Source organism: Pinus tabuliformis, chromosome 6 (assembly GCF_031772625.1).
Source record: "Pinus tabuliformis cultivar Carrire ecotype Pingquan chromosome 6, CPIR1, whole genome shotgun sequence".
Lineage (NCBI taxonomy): Eukaryota > Viridiplantae > Streptophyta > Pinopsida > Pinales > Pinaceae > Pinus > Pinus tabuliformis.
Window position 1 is genome coordinate 830,450,328 of NC_142292.1, and position 17,080 is coordinate 830,467,407.

General features: G+C 35.9%; 1 pseudogene; it reads left to right on the forward strand.

Annotated features, from left to right (window-relative positions):
• The window catches only part of LOC149261402 (glutamate synthase 1 [NADH], chloroplastic-like), a 37,272-nt pseudogene that overhangs the window by 11,904 nt on the left and 8,288 nt on the right, over positions 1-17,080 (forward strand).

A 17,080-nucleotide genomic window follows, 5' to 3' on the forward strand; every position in this document is an offset into this window, starting at 1 on the left:
AATTCTGATAATGGAACAACTATCTTTAGTTTGCCTACTTCTGTCTCTAGATTGAAAGGTTTTTCGGTCTGAGTTTTGGTATTTCGGACAGATGGATTTTCTGCATTTCTCTCCTCTTCAGGAGTGGGATTATGAGCTGAAGTTGCTTCCAAATCAAGTTCTAGATGCTCTCCTACTTTTCCTTTATCCGAAATGGAAGTGGTAGGTTGTTTTTTAGGTGTTTGATTATTTGGTACATCTTCAACAATTGGGTTATCAGGGTTAGGATTTGTTTTAGAAAGAATATCTACAGGGGAGGTACTGATGTTACATTTGTTAGGCTGCTTGGTATCTTTCTGTTTACTAATTTCAGGGACATCTATTCTTCTGCTCCTTAGATTGTATTGTTTGTGGACTTCATAAATGGCTGTATCATATCCCTCCCTAAATTCAAATGATTCACCTGACTGAGTTTGGAATCGTTTAAGAGTGTGAGTTTCTTGATCCTCTTGGGTCAAGAAAACTTGTTGTTCATTGTTGAGTCCCATCAAATTAATTTGAGTGTCTTCTGTTGGTTCATTAAACGTTGAGGCTTCAACATAATTTTCTTGAAATGGGGGCCTAATATTTTGGTCAGGCCCTGTCTTTCCAGTGTTAGGATTTAGGTTTTTCCTAAAATTTGGATTTCTCCCAGTATTACTTGGTTGACCATTCCAAGGGGATTTTCTCTCGATCGTTTCTACTCTATCTCCAAGTTTATCCATTCCTTTAATGATAGCATCTAGTTTCTATTCAAAGGCAGAAGGTTCTTCTTTGAAAGGTGTCCTCCTCTCAGCTCTGGCTCTAGACCATTTAGATATAAGGTTGGCCTCAACACTGACAGCTATACTCTGGATCTCTTCTAAGTTTCTAGGAGCTCTTTCCCTAAGTTGGTATGCCATATCAGAATCAAATGCATCAGGGAATTTGACAAGGCCAAATCTGGAGGAGGTATGAGATTATGAGGAATAGCATTGTAAACATTATTGAATCTGGTACAATAATCTTGGACAGTTTTTTGTGTGCCTCTTCTTAGGTTTTCATACTCTGATAAAATGTGGAGAGGATCTTTTTTCTTTTCCCATCTGTTCAAGAAGGTTTGATAAAGAGCTTGTGGGTCATTGATACTGTTTGTAGGGAGGGTTCTAAACCAGGTTCTTACATCTCCAGTTAAACTTTGAACAAATTCTTTCATTCAAACATCATCATCATCAATGTCATAGTTTTAAAAGTAGTCAGTCATTTTCTTGGTATGTTGTTGAGCTGTGTAAGTACCAGTACCTTCAAAATAAGTGATTTTACTTTGATAGTCTTGGGGCATAGCCCCTGGATTGGCAGGTAAGTTTAGGGGAGTATATCGGTTTTCCATGGTTGCAGAGATAGATGTGACAACTAGAGGAGTAGGGATAACAATGGGAATGTGTGTTGTGGATGGAGGAGTGGAAAGGGTAAGTTGAGGTGCTAATGGTGAACTAGGAGAAACTGTAGTAATCACAGAAAGGTTTGGTGTTTTTTCAGAGGTAAGCTCAGAGTGAATGGAGTTCTGCGAATGTGTGTCAAGGTGTGAACTAGAAGAATTTTCTTGCCTCTCTTGTCTTCTAAGAATATTAGAAATCAGATTAGGATTTTCAAACACAGGTGGGGGATTAGGATCAGGATTTGATCTGGTGTAATGAATCTTTTCTGAAGCCAGTTTCTAGTTCTGTTTTTGGTTTTTCTTGAAATAGTTTTGAAAATACAACTTTTACCAGTCTCTTCTAGGAAGTTTTGAGATGTGGGAGTTTTGAACTTTGATAAATACTTTTTGAAAAGAGGAACTGATCAAGTATTTGAAACCAACTGTTCAATACATAAACTAGACCAGAGATAAAATGAAGCAGCATTCATTTACTTCTACAATTGCAAAGCAAAAGCATTTTCAAAGGCTCCCCGGCTAACTTCAGGCTCCGTCTGTAGCTTAGGAAGTAAACAATAGTAAAAAACGATTATTTAGGTCCCCAGTGGAGTCGCCAATGATGTTATCACTCAGGTTTTTCCCAAAAGTTGTAAGAAAGGGAATACTGCCGAGGTAACCACAGACCAATCTCTTAGATACAAAATCTAGCCAATATGTATTCAGAGAGGGCTCTCTCTTTATGATTTAGCTTTGTTTGTAAAGATATTAGGCTAGTTATGAAGTTCAAGGGTTTTGTTTTGAGTTTGGGTGGTGAGATTCTATAGAACAGAGGGGTAAAACTGAGCAGTTCAGTCCATTGGGCTAATGGAGTCAAAGAAAGAAGGCTTTATGGATTTGTTTTCTTAATAGAGGATGGCTTCGCAGAGCAAGGTAGTCAAACATGGAACAAATAAAGGCTAGAATCAGATGGAATGGGCTCAAAAGGATAAAGGGTAGTTAAGAATCCTTCAACATATTGAAAGAGGGAAAATGGATGATTACTGATAAGGAGCAGTTAATAATTCTTTAGCAAATAATAAACTTGAAAGAATTAGGAAACAGTAGCAATTAAGATTTCACTGCTTATTCTAATTCTGAAGAAAACGCAGAGAATAATAAAGACTGAAAACAGAGTGCAATCAAGAAAATTCTAAAATTAATCCTTTTCTTTATCATTCAGATTATGAAACACAAGCGATATAATAAACAAGAAAACTGTAGAACACAGGATATAGAGGACTTATTGATCCAGTGGTTGATTTAAGAATTCTGTGACAAGCCATCTGCTTCAATTCTTCATCCAGTAGGCCATGCAACAGTTTGATTTCCAACAACTTTTTATTACAAAAATTCAGTATTACAACAAAGTCTAAGAAAATCTATCACCACCCACCTAACTCTAATGGAGGGGGTACTTATACAAAAATATGTACAAAAAATATCTCATAACAGCTGTGAGATAATATCTAGATTTTAACCTAAAATAATTTACAAGTGAAATAGAAACAACTAACTTATGCTGTGCTGGAGGCAGGCCTTTAGGGTTCGGATTGTAGCTATCTTCTGTAGTAGCTCTGCGTCGACTATCTGTCTTCTGTTGCATTAATTATGATGTGATACTCTTTAATTCCTATCCGCTGCCTTTAATTCTGATCTGCTTTGCCTTTAATTTTGCTATGTTGCTCTTTAATGTTGAACTGATACTCTTTGACTTTGTTTTGAAACCTGCTCTGATACTCTTTAATGCCAAACTGACCCTTGCTCACCGCTGTCTAGAAAAATAGGATTGCTAACGTGTCTTGCGACTACCTTTCCTCTGGAAATTTGTGTCTCTGAAGGCCCAATGGTTAGGGTAGCAAATATCCCTGTTCATCACTTTATTTCTTACCTTTGCAAGCTTGGAAGTCCCTCTGTTTGGTTTAAACTGTATTAAAGAGGAAGAAAACTGTAAAAAGGCAGGTTTGTTGAGTCTGCGAGCTCGTTGCTGGAGCTTTTTTGGTTGAGAACATGGAAATGCGGGCTCGGTCGTTGTTAAGCCTGGAGCGTTGTATGTAGAAAACTATAGAAAAAATGGCGCTTTTACCCTTTATTCGACAAAATTTAGCTTGGCGGGAAATTTTGATTTGAAGGACGGATGACGTAAGTAGGAGTACGAAAGACGTCAACGGGATTATGGGATAAATGATGTGGCAGGTGACGTCAGCAAAGGACAGCTGACGTCAGCGGAGGGCGGTGGTAAGCGGTTTCACCTACACCCCTTTTGGGGCTGGGCAGTTTCAGGCGGAGGGCGAGCGATCACGTTGGGAGCGTAACGCGTGGCAGTGGTACAGGGGCAATACCGCTGGTCTCCCACGAGTTAAACATCGGCGATGGAGGGGGTTGCGAAATGGTTAATAACCGTTGGATGATGGATGGGTTAATCAGACAGTGGGCGCTTATGGAACAAGGCGAAGGTTTGATGTGCGGGCCCGATATAATATACTGTGTTTTTTAATGGTATCGGGCGGGTTTTCAATGGTTCGGGCCTTGGTTTTAATTAAATCAGGCGGCTAATTAACCCAAATGGCGCACATGATTTAGGTTATTAATAGGTTTCGGATAAACCATTAATCCCTGCTTAAAGAGTAATATATGATCGTGATCGACCAAGGCGAGGATACATAGCATTTGGGGGTTTTTAATATATTCACAATACGGGATAGGGTAATATTTGTAAGGGATTTAAATAATAAAAATTAAAGTTAATATGAATTTTGAAGTGGAAAGCGCTAAGTTATATGGTTAAAAACTTAGGCTAAAAGGGAAAAGTGGTTTTATATGAGAAATATGACTATTCTCTAAGTAAAACATATTTTTACTTAGGCAATCATTTTGAAACGGAATGAGTGGTTTACAGATATTAAGCAGATCTTAATACCTTTGGGGGAGTTAGTGAATGATTTTTTAGGGAAAAGTAGGAAGGGGAGTTAGTTATGTAATCTGCCTCGCTTGAGCTGCATCAAAATATCTGCCTTGCACTTGTGATAGAAATGGAAGTTAACACTTTTTTAGAAACAAAATCCATCACAGGTGTCATTCTGCAACACCATCTACCTACCCTGCCTACTTTGCCTAGCATTTTTTCTTCTTTCTTGGGTGCATTTAGACTAGCAAACCCTCATCAACTTTTCTTTTCTTTTCATGGCAAGCCTACCTAAGTCTGCACTTATTACTTCCAAGGGCTCAGATTAAACTGTTGAGGTCCTTTGCTTCTTTACCTATCTACTTATCTGCCAAGATCAAACAGTTTGGACAGATTTTATTCTCTATCTCTAAAACATGAAATTCAAACATGAACAAGCCAAGATTAAGCTGTTTGGCCATTCATTTATTGTGGAAAAAGTTTCAAGAAGCTGCACACAATGCTTTATTTAAAAAACAAAAGTAATGGCATTTTGGACTTGCACACTTTCCTGGTCTTTCTTTGTTTGGGGTTCATTTCTTTCACTTTTTTGACCATTTTATTCTTTTTACCCTTTGATTTTTCTTTTAGGGTATACCCTATTTACATTTTTTAAATTTTTGATTGATTTTTTTTTTTTGATAATATGGAAAACCTTTGCAACAAGGAAAAGGATGAACATATTACAGAGCTCAACCAATCAATCATGAAATATGACACCTATTGGTGTAGGAGTACAACACTACCCTCAAGGGAATACCTGTGTCTCAATCCATAGAACGATGTCCTGCTGGCTCTGAAGAATGATACTGCACATTTGATTTCACCTGCAAAGACAAACTCAAATTATTTTCTTCTATTGTGATTCCTGCTCTGATACCATGTAGAAATTCCTTATAGATTCAAACTACTTATGTAATATTATAAAACAAAAGTCTTGAATCTACTCTACTCATCAACGGAAAAAATAATCGATTGAGAAATCACAACATAAACTTGAGACAAAATTCAATCACATATGCTCAAAAATTTATCTAAGGGGAAAGCTTGCTGCTCAAAACCCCTTCCTATATGTATTGCATTAGATTAAAAAATAGATAGCTCAATCCTAAACAATCTTTGCACACGTATAATCTATCTCACTACCTCACATGCTAACTCTGGACAATACTTAGCCAATTCTGCTGCCTGCCAAGCTCCTATTTCCTTGTGTTGTTTCTGAAGGAATTAACTCCCTGTTAATTAGGGAAATATCCAACTTGAATTGTGCAATCCCTATAGGCCCTTCTCTGACTGCATGCACCACCTGTACAACTCAGAAAATTATACAACTGATAGTACATTGCCCTTGAACTCCAATCTCAAATGGGTAACTCAAATTTCATTCATGTATTCATTAATTATGGCTGATTTTTCAGTTAACTGGTTGAACACATGAAGTTGCACCACACTGCTATACCTCCTACTAGTTCCTCCAACAATTGGAACTAGTTTAACTGACATTAACTCAGTTTAACTAAATTAAAATATTAAAACTCAAATTAAACTCAACCTAGGATCCTAAAATTTAGGAACCACTCTACATGACTAAAGTTAGGCCCTCAACTCGAATTAACTGAGCTAACTAAGTGAAATTAACTTAGTTAACTCATTCTTGTTGTCTTGTGTTGTGGAATTACAATTTTCTCCTAATTTAATTCAAGGGAAAATTAAATCAGGATTTTTGTGTTTCCACTTTCTACAAAGAGGGTCTGCAAAAATTCAAGAGAACTAACAAAGGCATAATGGAGTGAAAATGTAGAGAGAAAGGTCCTACAAAAACAACTGTTAGATCAAATAAATACAACTAGTGGGGTCACCATCTTGTAATGGTGTTTTTTTTGCTATGGAGTACCAAAGACACCTTCCTTGGAGTTGGTTGTTACCAACAAGTAAAATAAAAGCAATTGGTTGTTGTTAGTGGACATACATGGGTAGACAAAGCATTGAAAATAATGGAAACAATGCATTCTCAAACATAAACTACAACTATACGAAATAACAAATAATCAAGCTTAATGAAGAAAACACATCAAGAAAGTAATGGAAAAGGGTTCCCTTTATTGACTATTGAATGTAGAAGAAATACAATAGATGAATAAAAGACACTTGGAGTTGTTTGAGAAATGGTGCTTAAAATTCCTCAACAAGGAAGTTCCTTTCTCAATCTCCTTGCAAGCTTTCTCTCTCTCACAAACAAGTATGAATACTCTATTAATGATGAAATCCTCTTCTCAATGAAATTCTTGATTTCTAGGAAGCAATTTTGATAGCATAACAATGATTTTCTTCTTGTTTTTTAGCTCTCCTTGAACTTCTATTTATAGATTTTCTTTGACACTCCTCCTCTCCTTGGTTCATCAATGTGGTGGTTCACCTCATAAATGAGATGAGAGCTACCATTTACTTTCCTTAAAGGCTTATTGGGCTCAAGGCTCCAATTTGTCAACCCATCATGTCAAGATTTGGAGTGTTGCTCAAGTAAGTTCGCAACCTGAGGTAATGATTGCATGTTTTTGCGTCCACATGGCTATCAAAGAAATAGTCACGTGAATGTTAATTTCTGGAAATGGTGCACTCGCGCAGTCCAATTTTTTAACTTGAACCTTAGGAACACTTTTTATTTTTGGTCTTCATGGTGATTCTAGCTGAAAATGTCACCTCCACATGTGTTGATCATTGAATTTGAGTGTATTCTAATGCATACAAATGAGTGTACGATTTTCACATGATAACACCTGTAACTCATTGTATATCTTTTGTTCCATGTGGAGTGGCCTCTTGTATGTGACAAGGATGCATTGACAAAAGTAGTGATAGCATGCACAACAATATGGACATATGTTTTTCAGCCCCATTACATGTTCGAGGGGAGTATGTTCAGCCTAGTAGAAAAAGGAAGCATGGTATGCCATCATTGACATAAAGGCATGGTGTTGTTGTTGACATGGAGGCATGTTGTTTTTTGGCTTGGTGTTGAAATGAGGAGATGATATGTTTTCATATTTATATCAGTTGATATCAACAATGTTCAACCATAGTTATCCACCCTTTAAATTTCCATTGATGTCAAAGGGGGAGAGTGACAATGAAAAAAGGAGAATGAGATCAATTTTTAGTGATGTGTTTGTACGTTGACATCAACACCAAAGGGTGAGCATGTTGGATATGTTGTCTCATGGTGTTTGCATTGAAGTAAACCAAGTAGTGATGATCCTCATGATGTCATCATAGTAGCAATGGTCCTCGTGGTCCTATTGGTTCACAAATTCTCATGGTGATGGCATTGATGTGGCGGCCCTCATGATATTATTGCTTTACAAAGGTGTTTTTCTATGGAATCAATTATGGATTCAATTGTTGATTGCATTCAACTTAGGATGTCAACCTAGGTTTCTACCCGAGGAGTTAGTTAAGTAGGTGATTGTGTTGGCATTGAATTCAACAAGTTTGGAGGCCTTGACATGTTGATTAGTTGAATTGGGTTGGATGCCTTTAAATGATGTTTAGAGACTTTACATGATCTTAAAGTGTGTCTACAAGCTTGGGAGATGGTTGTAGGTGTAAAGGATCAAGTTCAGGACGCATTGGGACTGGTTTGACTCAGTTTTTGGCCTCAATTCAGGGTGACGCGGGTAATAGTAGGGAAAGTTGTGTTAGTAACTCTAGTCTTGCTCATGAAACTTACACTACCCATTCATGTAACAATTTTCACAAAGGGAGGACCAACATTACCCCTTCTAGACTCAGTTTTCACATTCCTCACACATTCCAATGATTTCTAAAGGCATATACTTTGGTTTTTGCTAGTAATTTTTGACGGGGAGGGTCGACTTGAGTTAAACATCATGTATACTGTGATCAAGTCAGAGATGAGGAGGTTTAGTGATATATATTGATTTCATATTCCATCAATTATAAAAGGACAAATGATGAAGTAGAAGGGGTTAGAGAGTCTGATATTGTGAGAGATTGTATGCTACAGGTGTGTAGAGTTAGAGAGAATCTCAGAGCTTTATTTTGGAGCACATTTTAGAGGATGATGGAGCTATAGTAGATTTTGATATATAATCTATTTGTTTTTTTGATTTTGGCACCTAGTTGTTGTCAATATGGAGAGGAGAGATATTGTTGTAGCTACTACAATTTCATATCAGAGTTTATATTGCTGATGCATTTGTGTTGTAGGGGTTTTATTGAAGAATGCATTATTGTAGAATCAATGCTAAGTTTTTATATGCATGCTAATATGTGTTGTTGATGTATGAGTGTGTAGAACATATTGTAATTGTGTGATGCTATAGGGGTTGAATTTGTAGAGAAGATTGGTGATGTGCGACTCATGTATTGGTTGAGAATGATTGTGGCTGACATTGTGTTGCAAAATTTTGTATGCAAATTGGTTGTTATGTTGAAGATTGTATTCAATTGATAAGCATATATTGGTATTGTGAGTCCAATATGAAAATGGGTGAAATGAAGCTCATAAGTGTTTGATTGCAGAGATCGTGGATTTAGTTTGAAATATTGTGAAACGTGATCTACATGAGAGCTTGAAGGTTGGGGCCATTAGTGCGGCGAGTGGTGGATTTCCAAGCAAGTGGTGGCTTACATATTCATGGTGTAGTGACATCCTTCATGTAGTGGCTTGAGAAATTGGGAGTGGTGGCTTCCTAATGGTGGTGGCCTATAAAGTTCAAGGTTATTGTCTAGAGTGAGTAGTGGCTCACATGATTGGAAAGTGGTGGCTTAAACACTGGTAGTGGCTAGTGAATCAAACGTAAAATAATTTTATAATAATAGAAGATACGATTACGAAGAATATCTTCTGATGATGGTTTTTACCCTTATGGTTTCCACCTTACAATTGGTGTCGATATGTGTGATTGTGCTTTGATGTGTTACTGATGTTGTGCCTATATGTATTAATATGTTTCTTATGGTGCATGGTTATTTACTTATGTAGTAGCTTCTCATGTGGTTCATATTTATATCTGCTCATATACTATGCTGCTAATGAATAAATGATTTGGGGTTTGTGAAAAAAAAAAAAAAAAAACTTGGTATAAATTTGTCATAAGCTACACTACTGATTCACACCCACCACCCCCCCAACCCCTCTATAGTGTTCAATGTTTCTAACATAAATTCAAAAATGTCATGGGGCACCAAACTTATAAACACCTGTGCTACTTAGTGACTCACAATCTCCAGTCTTTAAATCCTGGTTAAATAGACAATTGATGTTTACTACAGAGCCCCCCTATATGATGGATAGATAGAGGATGGGGGTTTGAAATTTGTCAGATCTACCATTAACTCCCCTGCAACTTCCCTTGATGTACCATGATTATATCTCTAACGACTTATAGATCGACGTCCATTAATAAAGGGGGGGAGGTTTCCACATTTTGGCACTTTGCAGAAGTTTGATGAAATGGGATTCTTCCACCTCATCTGGTATGTTGGTGTTTAAACTTTTCTACAATTCCCAATATCCAAACCCCAATATTTGTATATGGGATGGATATCACATTGCTCCCAGATAATCTAGATCTAAAAATTATTTTGGGCCCATTTTCCCATCACCACGTTTTTTCTGAAAATTCGTTAAAACATAGAATTGTTTATAGATCAACTCTTGGGTACGAATCCAATGATTCACCACATAATTTGCTAATGTCATGATGAAATCATCATGCCATGTGGCATCCTCTGAGTGGTGTTGTGTGCCACTCATATTTGGCCCACTTGGCCACTGCAAATATCCAAAATATATGCCACATGTCACCTATCATGTTATCATGCTAATGCCATTGCCACTTATATACCAACTCATCCTTGTCATCCAATAGAATTCTTCCATTTGACAACACTGCTACCTGTGATGGTATGAAACTAAATCTGATTTCTAGAGTGTTTTTTGTGTTTTTCTTCATAAACTTTCTCAATTTTGGATGCCCGGATATTACTTCCACTACATGGAACCTTGCACTAATCATAATTTTACCTAAGAAATATATGGATCCAGGTCTTTTCCATGTTTACACTTGTGCATATACTCTGGATGCTCAAATTTTACACAAGTCTAGATGACCCCAAGTCTACTCATCTCTTGGATGAATCTAGATATTTGGCTGTTCATTCCACAACTTGGTAATCTAGATTCCTAGATAAGTCCACTCTAGCCAAATTTCTTGGATATGCTTGTTGGCCCTAATATTCCCGGATGATTTTAAACCAAAAACTGCTTAATCATGCCTTAAATTTAAAAGGCCTTTTCTCCTCGACCATTGGGATATTTTCTAAGTGCCGTACACCACTAGAAATTCCTTCGAGAGGACTATCCAACTGACCAATTTACACATGTGTTTGACCAATTAACTTTGAATAAAAACTTCCTTGAAGGATAAGATCCATCATACCTATAATCATCATCAACAAACTCTCAACAAACTCCCCCCTGAACTTGTATTCACTTGTTCCCTTGAAATTAATGACTAGAATTAACCTAAAATGACAACACTTTTCTCAACAATATCCCCCTTTGGAATTGATGGAAACACCACCAAACATTGCTACCAAACATTCTAGGTCATTGATGGAAACATGGTCACAATGATTCTGCTACTGATTGAGCACTCTCTAATTTTTCTATTTTTCTCACTCTACCCTTTTTTCTTCAAGAATCATAAGGAACCACATCATGTCTATGTTCACTCATTGAATGCTTGCTCATTCTCCCCCTTTGACATCAATAGAAAATTGTGTAGATACTTCCCCTGCAACTAATCTCTCCCTGTGATTATGCTGTGCTAAGGTGAGATTCCTGTGGACCTATATGCTCCCTAGAAACTTGATCTATGATATTTAGCTATCCAAACACTTATTTGGATAACTAACATGGAATATTTGTTGACTTGAAAAACTATGTTTCTTTATTTCAGACATCTTCCAACCTGAAAGCTCTACTCTAGGGAAAGAAATTCCATAGAATGGGAAAGGATTTAACCCTCATTTTTCATAATGAAAACCAACATGGAATATTTGTTGACTTGAACAACTATGTTTCTTTATTGCAAACATCTTCCAACCTGAAAGCACTACTCTAGGGAAAGAAATTCCATGCCCACATCGTTTAGAATAGCTTTGAGGGGAACATTAACCTTGATACCAATATTTTCATAATGTATACCAAGTACTATAGTCTAGAAGATGTACGCCCAATTTTTGATAAAATCGCTGACCACAATTTGGTAACATGGACTGCCATGATTACAACTTATGCAAGGTCTGGCATTTATAATAAAGTGCTCAATCTCTTTCATGAAATGAAAAGGAGTGGGGGGAGGCAAATGGTTTTTTCTATCCTAGTCTATTGAAGGCATGCACTGGATCTATGAATAGTAATGGTTTTGAGTCCGAAATCTTTGTTGAGGGTGCCCTTGTAGCCTTGTATACAAAATGAGAGAGTATGGAGTTTGCACACCAAATGTTTGACCAAATGCCTCATAGAACTAAGAGAACATGGAATGTAATACTTTTAGGGCATGCACAAAGTAATCACTGTAGATAGGTGATGAAACTATTCCACAAAATGAAGCTTTCCAGTCTAAAGCCCGATTCCTTCACCTGCTAGAGTGTTTTTTCCATGTGCACAAACTTAGTTGCACTCATGCAAGGGAAATAGATTCATGGATACATAATTGGAACTAGATTTGAGTTGAATGCTTTTGTGGATATTGCCCTTGTAGATATGCATGTCAAAAGTGGAAGTGTAGGGAATTCACACCAAGTATTTGACAAAATGTCTATGCAAGAAGTGTGTTACATGGATCACCATGACTGTAAGATATTTCAAAATTAGGAATTATAAAGATGACAAGGGGCTGGTGATCTTGAAATGATCAACAAAGAAGCAGTAGATTTGGAAAATATCCCCATTGAGGAGGTTTTGTAACCTTTGATGCAAACAAGAAGGTTTGACATCCAATGAAGTTCAACATCGGTTGGAGATTTTTGGACCCAACAAGCTCGAAGAGAAGAAGGAAAGTAAAATATTGAAAATTTTGGGCTTCATGGGGAACCCTTTATCATGGGTCATGGAAGCTGCAACAATGATGTCCATTTCTTTGGAAAATGGAGGAGTAAATACTTTTTATATAGTAGTGTAAAACCAACACTCAATAGAGGGTAGTGTCTGTATGATGTTGCCAACTTAAGTGGCATGGATTACTAATTAGTAATAAAGGATGAATGATTAGATTTTTTTTAATACACCAAGAAATATAGTTGCATCACTAATGGTGTATGTTGGGCATGGATGAAATGAATTTGAATGCCCACTTTATGGCTAAAACTTGTTCATATTTTGGAGAGGTTCTCATCCTTGTTTTCATGTTCTTTACTTTTATGCTACACAATTGGCATCAACCAGGCAATGATCAGTTATTATCAAAATATGGGGAAACTATAGGCACTCAAGATTCAATTGTCACTCAAGGAACTCCATGTTTTTCAATTATGGTTCTCCATGTCCAAATGATGGTCAAGAGAAAAGTACAATTGCATATTATATGGATAAAGCATGTGCTTCTTTAAGACAACAATATTTTTTCAATTATCTTATGGATATTCTACAATAGCTAGTGCAAGTTTTCAAGAGTCCATCTCAAAATATAGAATCTGGGCCAATAACAACTTCTGGGACAACATGTGGTGCCTTACTAAGAATGAAACGAGAGTTTTTAGCTGGAAATTTTGTTCCTTACTTTTCAGATTCTTATGCTAAAGCTCACTGTGTTGATATGTCTTTAGATTTCCACTGGCCTCTTTTAGAAAATACACTTTGGCTGCTTTACAATTTGATATGATTAGAAAATCAGATAGACCATATGAAAGAGTAGATTATGCATACAAATTCCTTGTCAATAAAGATATTAAATCCATGGCTTTCCACAAACAAATCCAGATCTTTCCAACCTGGTCACCGGCCTTGTAGTTGTCTCTTCATTTACTTGACTAGGAAGGAATCATTCTAATGGGTGACTATTTTTTCTCTCAATACAAATGATATTTAGCTTTTTTCCCTTTCATGAGTGTATATTTCACAATGTTTATTTTCTACTTTATCTCCATCTTCTTGAGTAGAAGTGGGTGATTAGCTTCTTATAAGTTGTTTGTTTCCAGTTTGCTAACTTATTAAAAGTGCAGGTTGCAGAGTCATTAGGAAACATTGTGATGGATTGGGTAAATTTAGCTCTTCAAATGTAGCTTGTCATTGAACAAGTTTTTCTTATCAAAAACTCTCGATCTAGTGCCGAGTTCGAGGAACATTTATTATTACAACTTCCATTTTTTTTAAATCGTTTTTCTCCTTTTTTGTTTCTATTTGAGACGAGTGTCATGCAGTAGGCATTATTAAATGATTTAAGGGGAGCAATAGTGATACATCTGTTGTTCATGCCATATATAGATGCTGTATTTTTCTTTAGTTAATAATAAATCTTCTATATCCTCTGCAGATGTATATACTAGGGCGGACCTCAATGGTAGCCATCAGAATTGCATTAAACTTGTAGCATGGTGGAGTAAGATAATTCTACATATGTTCCCTCTATTCTAGGTATAGGTTTTTAATTGTAGTTGGCTGTGGATCATGTCTAGTTAGTTGTTAGTGTTTTGTGAACATTAGAAAATTATCATTCACCATAACCTGATAAGATGTAAAAATATGTAAAAATCTCAAAAGAAACGTTTCAGAAAACTTTAGGCAATTTGACTTTAGATGGTTGGTAAGTTTTCCTAAATGCCTTCCAACTCCTGTGGTAGTTGATGAGTGTTGTTGGATATTTGGTCAATGAGGTTATGGTGGATGGTTATGTTATGAGGGTTAAACCTATTCACCACATTTCGCAGTATTGAAAAACATTAATGAACAAGATTGAAAACTTTGAAGAACTCATGTTTTTTTACTTGAAGTTGTCCATTAACTGATCATTTATATGTTTCATAAGGGATTTTTTACCTTATTATCTTATGAGTGGAATGGTCATTAAGTATTTTATAATTAATTATTGAATAACATAACATAAGGGTTTGAGACCTGAATCAATAATTCATCCTTAATCCTTTAAAATATACTATGACTTAGTTATTTTTAAGTGCAAATGCATGCATTCATATAACTGAAGCACATGTACACACAAATACATAATAACATGATACTAATGGAAGAAAGTGCATATGCATGAATACATATGTAGGAAAATATTTTTTTCCTTACCATTGGATTTTCTACTTTTTCTTTTACAAGTTGTGTCTTTTGCACAATTGTTCAGTAACTTTTATGTCTTTTTATTTGGAAAGACTATTATATATAAAGGCCAAATCAAACCTAACCAATTAAAGAGTTACTACTCTTCAGATTTGGGTGATGAAAATATTACTAGCTACATGGATTTGGTACATATTATATCCTTACTCTCTTTTTAAGTTAGTAATGTACTCCAAATACTGAATCAACCATTTTGCAGACTTCAATTATGCTTTAGATGATTTAGTTCCAAAGTGTGGTTGTTGCTATGAACCGATCATGTTTTTTGTTTTCAAGTTTTAATGTTTTTCATTATTTTTAAGTTTGGGTTGACGATCACATAGGTGATGTGGGTTAGACCTTGATGCGGAGTAACACATGTTGTAGAGTTGATACATTGCTCCACATAGACATTTCAATGGAGGGGGCCTTCTTCATTTCCTGCACAAAGAGATGAATGGAGCACATGAAGCATGTGATGTTCAAACTTGGATGTGGGGGGATTATTTAGTTTGAGCTGAGATGTCAAAGTAGCTGAGGGTTTCAAAATATTTTACAATGGGATTGATTCTAAATTTGTCTTTGCCACTTCATTTAATTTCATTATCTGAAACAATTTTTTCTAGCCTAAATTTTTAACACCCCTCATAAATGAAGGAAATGCCAACCATAAATATGTGTAATTGTGATATTATCCAAGATAAATTTACTTGTTTTACTTGCAGATTCATTGGAATTTTTCAACAAACACATTTCCTAGCTGGGATCATGCTCAGCCCATGCACATATTAGGGCACAATGGGGAGATAAATACTCTATGAGGAAATGTCAACTGGTGAGTTTTTTTCCCTCTTTTGCATCCTCTCAAGAGAGAAAGCAATGTCCTTGTGAATGTAAAATTACTTATGGCTTGTATACTAACTATTTTTTGTTTGTATGCATTTTTTTTTCTAATTTTGTTGCAAAATGAAAGCACGGGAAGGATTATTAAAGTGCCAAAACCTTTCTCTTTCAAAGGATGAGATGCATAAACTTCTCTCTATTGTGGATGCAATCTCTTCATATTTAGGTAATCCCTTGAATGCTTCTAGAGTTTGGCCCTTTGCTTCATCATCAAGGATTATGTCTCCTCAAATTGTCAATGTCTTTCAAGCACTTTGGATGGTGTAGTAGAGCTTCTTGTTTGAGATGGGAGGAGTCTTCCTGAAGCAGTAATGATGATGATTATAAAGGCATGGTAGAATGACAAAAACATAGACCCTGATCGTAGAGCTTTATATGAATATTTCTCATCTTTAATGAAACCATGGGATGGGCTAGCCCTTGTAGCATGTAAATATATGTTTCTCTTTCTAGAGGATTAGCATTTATTTTATGCATTTTCTTTTATATGAAAATAGATTTCAAAGTGTTTGAGACTTATCCCATGGGCCATTTCCTCACCAAATACATATGTTTCCAGCCTTTCTAGATGAAGAATATCTGGATTTTGAGAAATTGTTATTGTGAAAGATGACTTTTACTCACATGCTCTGACACTAAACATAAGAAATTAAAAAAATGAATTCTCGTGGTTATTGTTATCTCAAAAGCATGGACTAGAGAGTTATATTTCATTCAAATGGAAAATGATTGTTTAAAAAGGATATCTAGATGAAATTACTGGAAATATGACTTTTACTCACATGCTTTGACACTAATAAATAAACAAATTATTTTAATGGGAACACGCTTTTCAAGTTTCTATCACATAGATAATAACCATGTAAATATTTCTATTATGTTTAAACATTGCAGTCATTGATGGTCGCTATCTCAGAGCAACTCTAGAAAGTAATGGACTACGTACTGGCCATTTCTATGTAACCTACAATGGGGGAGTTATCATTGGAAGTGAAGTAGGTGTTGTAGACATTCCACCTAAGGATATTTTCCAAAAGGTAAGGTTTAATGTTGGAATGATGATGCTTATAGATTTTGAAAAACATGGTATTGTGGATGATGAGGCCTTAAAAGAGATAATTCCATGTCATGGCCCTATGTAGAATGGATAAAGAGACACAATATTACCTTCAAAGATATTGTTTATTTTGTTTGAGAAGCAGAAAGTGCATGAACAAGCTATTGGATTAGTAAAGGTGATTCTAAACTCTCAATATAACTTGGGTACCTTAGATGTGAATTATAAACTTTCCATAACTTGATGACTGTACTAGTTTACAGGTTGACAATTTGGATGTTACAATGGAAACCATGGGAATATATGGCTTGTTTTCACCATTGAAGGCTTATGGGTAAGTGATTTGTATGTAAAGTGCTGTCATGTATTTTT